The sequence below is a fragment of the Copadichromis virginalis genome, linkage group LG19, assembly GCF_057382275.1.
Source record: "Copadichromis virginalis isolate Kocher_CV1m ecotype Utaka linkage group LG19, C_Virginalis_male_GT1.1, whole genome shotgun sequence".
NCBI lineage: Eukaryota > Metazoa > Chordata > Actinopteri > Cichliformes > Cichlidae > Copadichromis > Copadichromis virginalis.
Window position 1 is genome coordinate 28847048 of NC_140636.1, and position 6072 is coordinate 28853119.

The following is a 6072-nucleotide window of genomic DNA, read 5'->3' on the forward strand; positions in this document are numbered from 1 at the left end:
GGCCTTTACAAGTAATCAGCAGGAGGGTTTCTTAAAACAGGGCAACCTGCCACTCCTCGCCAGTTCGTTATGCACTCTTCGGTGGTAACTAGGCAGCTCTTTTTGGAAATTGTTTTACCTGTTTTCCTCATGTAATGTTGTCTTCCCTGCGTACAAAGGGTGTGGCTTCCTGTGATTGGTCTCACCTGGAGTTGACTTCTCATTCCTCCGTTCTGTAAACATCTATCTCCCCTCCTTGCCTGCTTGGCTGCCCCCGGCCTGACCTGCACCTCTCTCCCGTTCCTACGTTTATCGCTGCAGTCTCCCCCGCCCCTCTCTCCAGTTCCCATCGTGATTGTTCCCGTTGCCATCCCTACCCAGATCCTTACTTCCCTGTAGCCTTCACGGTTCAATAAAGACTCTTGTAAAAAGTTCCCTGGTGTGTTGTGTTGGGATTTGGGTCCATTCCTTGTGCGAACCTTTGGTTCATGGCAACTATACTTTATTTTGGATGCAAATACTGTGTACTCCATGTCATTTATGTTAAAAGGTTCATTTGATTATTATTCATTATTCATGCATCCCAGCAGTATTTAGTAACAGACAGGTGTCTTTTTACCCTGTCTTTCAACTCTGGTTGTACACTATACATCTATTAATATTACTAATGATAATAAATAAATAAACACTAAAGTAAAAACCTTTTCCTACATAAAAAAGTAAATTGGCTAACAAGAGCAGACTATAGAGAGTTTATAGAGCTCATCTTGGCTAGGTAAATGTTTTTGGCACAACAGTGGATTCAAATCATGACAGGGCAGGTTTTCATGTCTTCATATAAGTTGATGTTTTTTTTTTTTTTTCGTTTTTTTTTACTTTCTACAAGACTTATATAAGTTGATGGTTTTGCCACAGTAAAGTACATGTCACTGCTCAATCTTGCTGAGTCACGTAGCAGGACTAAAAAAAAGGCTTTTATTTTGGAAAGCAAAATCAGAATGACTTGAAATTGACATAGTACCATGGTGTGGTTGTACACTTTTGATCTAACATGGATTCATCCTGTGGAAACAGCAATTTACATTTTTAGAGCGTTTTGAAATCGTTAAAAGAGTAGGTCGTATATGGGCATTTTTAAAAGGCTTTTATTTTGGAAAGCAAAATCAGAATGACTTGAAATTGACATGGTAACATTGTGAGATTGTATACTGTTGATCTAAAGTGAAATTATCCTGTGGAAAGAGCAATTTTCATTTTTAGAGAATTCTGAAATCTTTAAAAGAGTAGGTCGTATCTTGGTAATTTGAAAAGTCTTTTATTTTGGAAGGCAAAATCAGACTGATTTGATATTGATATGGTATCACTGTGGGGTTGGATACTATTGATCTAAAGTGGAATTATGCTGTGGAAACCTAACGACAGGACAGGAGAGGTGAAACTAAATACACTGACATTGAATACAGACTTACAAAGTAAAACAGGAAACATGGAGATTAGACATGACATGAACTAAACATAACCACGCAGACATGACGCATGAACCAGGGAGACTTAGTACAGGGGGAGATGACATAAACAACTAAGGAACAAGACTAAACAGCAATCTAGAAATTAACTAGGTGAGCTAAACTAGGGCATGTTACGCCCCAGTCTCGGGGTATAGGAACGCAACATAAGTTTGAAAAGACTGCCCCGCCCTGGTCCCCAAAACCATACACAGAGGGAAACCAATTCCTTAGTGAATCGTGTTTTATTATCTACACTGCAAAAATGAAGCTCCAGGGTGAACAAAGGCCAAAATAACAAACAAAACAAGCTAAGTCAGGAGGAGGTGCTATCTAAAACCCTATGTGAAATCAAACATCAAACAAAAGACAAGCGCTGCACCTAACTCTCTAACTGAAATAAACAGGAGAAAACAGTGCAAGGAAAAACAATACGGCAGCTCACCCCTTCTGTTGCAGTGCTATTTACAATGTGCTATGTACAATGAAAGCTAATATACACACTATATACAAAACTCAGAGAAGCCGCACAAATCACAAGCACAAAAGTCTCAAGTTTTGAAGACCAGGGTCAGGTCTGCTGCTGCTGTCAGTGGCTGCCCCGGGACAACTGCTGGTGAGGGATTTGAAGAAGATCACATGGCCAGGGGACCAATCAGCAGCCGTCAGCTCATCCACTCCGGGACCTGCAAAGACTTAAAGGCACAGACAACAACAGCCACCAAAACAGATTATGGACAGGGCCATAACAGGGCACAAATGAATACAAAAGATACATAAAACTCAAACACTGGGTCACTCGACCCAGGACCATGACAGAAAATTAATGAATGATGAATACCTCCAGTTACGCATAACTTTCCTTTCATAACAACCTTCATTTCCAAGAGGGTCTAACAGCAGTACAGATTGTGAGGAGATTTTGACAACCTAAAATAAAAATTGTATTTAGTAGAATATGTGTATTACACTCACTTAAGTAAACATAATCAATTGTAAGCATTTTCAAAATAAGAATATGCTGCTAAAAAGAACAGTAAAACAAAAAAGAGAAAAAACACATGAGGTGTGAACATGTACCACAAGGATCCAGTGTGCACCAGAGTTCAGTGGGCACAACCAAATGTCCTCAGCCGGAAACAACATCTGTGGAATATTTTTAAGTTTATAAAGGTTTAGATTTATTTACATAACATACACTATATAACCAATATAACATCTACATTACCTTGCTGACACATTTAAACTTCCCAGAAAACAGAGAGGTTGCAACAACGCAAGACAACTGATACACGGGTTTCTGAAAAATGCAAATTTTTTTTTTTTAAAAAGATTACAAAATTGTATAAAATACCTTTGTGAAATAACCGGCATATGTTCTTACTTGCCTTTTGTTTCCTAATGAGGCAGTGCAGGTATGCATCAATGACCTGTTTGGATTAAAAGATTATTTTTACAGACCACCACTAGGACCAAATAGTTAAATGTTGAAATGTGAATAGTTGATTTTTGTATTATATGATTTATTTATTACATTTTATGTGGAGTGAATAAATAAAAGTATATTTACGGTGGCCCCTAGAGACAAAGCACATACAAACTTCAAATCACGTACGAACTCTGAAGCATGTACAAACTCCAAAACACGTAAAAACACGTACAAACTCCAAAACACGTACAAACTCAGAAGCACGTAAAAACTCAGAAGCACATAAACACTCAAAACACGTACAAAAGACAACAGAAGTGCTATAGGATGCTAGGCGCAGTGTTGAGCTTTTGTTATCTTGTGGCTACACAAGCCAGCAAGTACCAACGACCGGATTTGGTGTGTGGTAGTAACAGGTAAATTAATTTTTTTTTAATTATTTGAATATATATGAGTGCCTGTGTATACACAAACAATACACACATGCTTTCAATTGTGTAATTTAAGTGATCTAGTAGCTCTGCTTTGGAAGTTCAGTTCATGCTAGAAATGTGTTTTGGAGTTTGTACGTGTTTTGTCTCTAGGGGCCACCGCATATATTTATATATAAACATATATAAATAAAACCACTTTTTTTTACGTTAGTAATTCCTTTTGTGCATAATTTTTTATTATTGTTAATAATAAATTAATTAAAGCAACAAAACAACCCGAAGAGCCGGTTTGGAGCCGAAAGAGATTTCCGGATCTTTTTAGAGATCCGGATCTTTTTAGAGATCCGGATCTTTTTAGAGGTCCGGCTCTTTCGGTTCGACTCGCTAAAAAGAGCCGGATCTCTAAAAAGAGCCGGAAATCCCATCACTACTTTGTTGTGGTGTGTACTTTTGACCGGAGTGAAAACAGGGTGGGATCTAGATACAGATCCCAGTTATTCTGCTGGTCATTCACCAGTTTTCGGAGGGCTCTAAATGCAGGCATAGAAATATGTAAAGACAGTAAGTAAGACAGAAAGTTTAATTAGAAGTAAAAAAATTAATAAATTATTAAGTAACAATTAAGTTTGAATAACATAAGTAATGTTATTAAAAACTGATAGATAAAAATTAGGCATACCTTTTTATGTTGTCATTGGTCTTTTCATCTAGACCATTGGTCTGTGGATGGTATGCTGCTGTGACACTTTTTTCAATTTGCAATAATTTGAAAGATCAGAGTTGAGCTTCAACAGATAAGGACAAGGTTATACTTCTTATACAAGCACACAAGAAAAAATCTTTGACCCCAGTGAAGTAAAGTTACAAAATGTAACTGAAAATTATTTAACACTTACTTCATTCACAAACTCTCTGCCTTGGTCTGACAAAATCCTTTTGGGGCAGCCATGTCTATATATAATGGAGCACAAGTGCTGGGCTACCTCAGATGCAGATTTTGTTTTTAATGGGAAAGCTTCAACCCATTTTGAAAAGTAGTCAGTTGCAGTAAGTATATACTGGAAGCCGCTTGAAGTTTTAGGAAGAGGTCCAGTAAGATCTATACCAATAAGTTCTCACACTTCAGACACCCATCAAGGACAAATTAATAATTTGAATAACAATTTGTATAATGTACACATTAACATTGATGGTTAAAATTAGTTGGCAAACCCTCCTGCCGTTATGAATATGAGCTACAAGCATAGTTTGATGGGTAAACGGGACATAATATTTACCTGAATACACTGCAACGGTTGCACAGCAGTCAGTGGTTTCCCAACTTTTTGACACTGGTCACATTCCTGAATCTTTAAGGTAAAAATATTTATGGAGTTCACGTAAATGTTCAACATTCTCATTTGTAAAAAAACCCAAACAAAAACCAAACAAAAACACTTAATGACATATTCTCTAACGAACAAACAATTTAGCAACAATACTTTGTGTGCGTCTTCAAATCTCTGCCAGGCCTACAGGTTATTACTGTAATATCACTAATTAACCATATTTATTTATATTTTGCAAGTGTACAGTTTCTCTTTTAACTGATATCAAAAAATTTGCTTATTTTAAACGCTGTTTAACAACAGTACAAACAGTTAATACATACCCATGTTTTAATGTCAACTGTCATACCAAACCAGTAAAATCTGGAACACACTGCATTTAGCGTTTTGTGTGTGCCAGTGTGTCCTCCAATTGGAGATGAATGAAACTCATGAAATATCTTCCTGGCATCATCCATGGTTTGTACTACTCTCCTGGTTCCAACAAAGAGTTCTCCATCTGCAGTAAAACAATATATATTTAGGAATTAATTTAACCACATATATGAGTTGTTAGTATTAACAATAAATTACTGACCCTTTTGTTTGAATTTTGAGGCATATCGTCTGAGGTTTTGCCTCTGAGCCTTGTCATATCCTGAAGGGTAGGAGCCCGCAGAAATAAACGCGTAAATCTCTTCCCACTTCTTCTCCATATCTAGGAATGTAAGTAAACATTTTCTTATGAGCTTCAATATGTGCAGTTAACAATGCAAATAATTTAACTTATTAAATAACGACATTACCGAAACAGCCTTAAAACACAGAAGCTGCGGACTCAACAGTGTTGTGCAAATACCACGTGTCCAGTAACTTGACAGCAGACTTCACCGAAGCTGCAAATTTGACAGTTTTGTTCAGAAAGCAGATAGTTTAATATTGACAAACAATCACAAAGGCTTAAAAAATCAATTATCAACGTCAATAAAAAAATACTAAAACTTATTACTTACCTATTCTCCTGCAAATATGACAACGGAGTAGCGTGAAATCACAGCCGGATGCGCTTAGCTGCCCTTTTTGCGTTGTGCGCATGCGCGCACATGCTCAGGAACAACGGCGAGGACGGTTTACAGCAGGGGTGTCAAACTCAAATACACAGTGGGCCAAAATTCAAAACTGGAACAAAGTTGCGGGCTAACGTTAATATTTATTGAAATATATTTATTCCTCCAGATATAAGAATGAATTTTTCTTATGGACTCAAACACATTTTGCTGAAAAACTGAATATGGAAGAAGCAAAGCTTAATACTAAACAATGTATATATTAGCTGTATAATACCAGCAGGCCAGCTCTGATAGTAATTTGGTATGGCTTCGCGGGCCAAATGTAAGTAGGCTGCGGGCCAAATTTGG

The 6072-nt window shown here is 37.2% G+C and overlaps 1 long non-coding RNA gene across 4 annotated transcripts; it reads right to left on the reverse strand.

Moving 5' to 3' along the window:
* Window positions 1-1710: 1710 nt before the first annotated feature.
* Window positions 1711-5730, reverse strand: LOC146686369 (uncharacterized). 4 transcript variants are annotated; one of them, XR_014916874.1, is made up of 8 exons: window positions 5668-5730; window positions 5461-5550; window positions 5253-5372; window positions 4999-5174; window positions 4244-4696; window positions 4027-4132; window positions 2326-2914; window positions 1711-2179 (listed from the first exon to the last, which is right to left on the reverse strand). It is a non-coding gene; the product is annotated as an uncharacterized LOC146686369 (long non-coding RNA). The 4 variants fall into 4 exon arrangements; XR_014916873.1 differs by having other exon boundaries at window positions 2326-2630; window positions 2713-2914; window positions 4027-4696; XR_014916875.1 differs by having other exon boundaries at window positions 2326-2414; window positions 2565-2914; window positions 4027-4696.
* Between the last annotated feature and the right edge of the window lie 342 nt (window positions 5731-6072).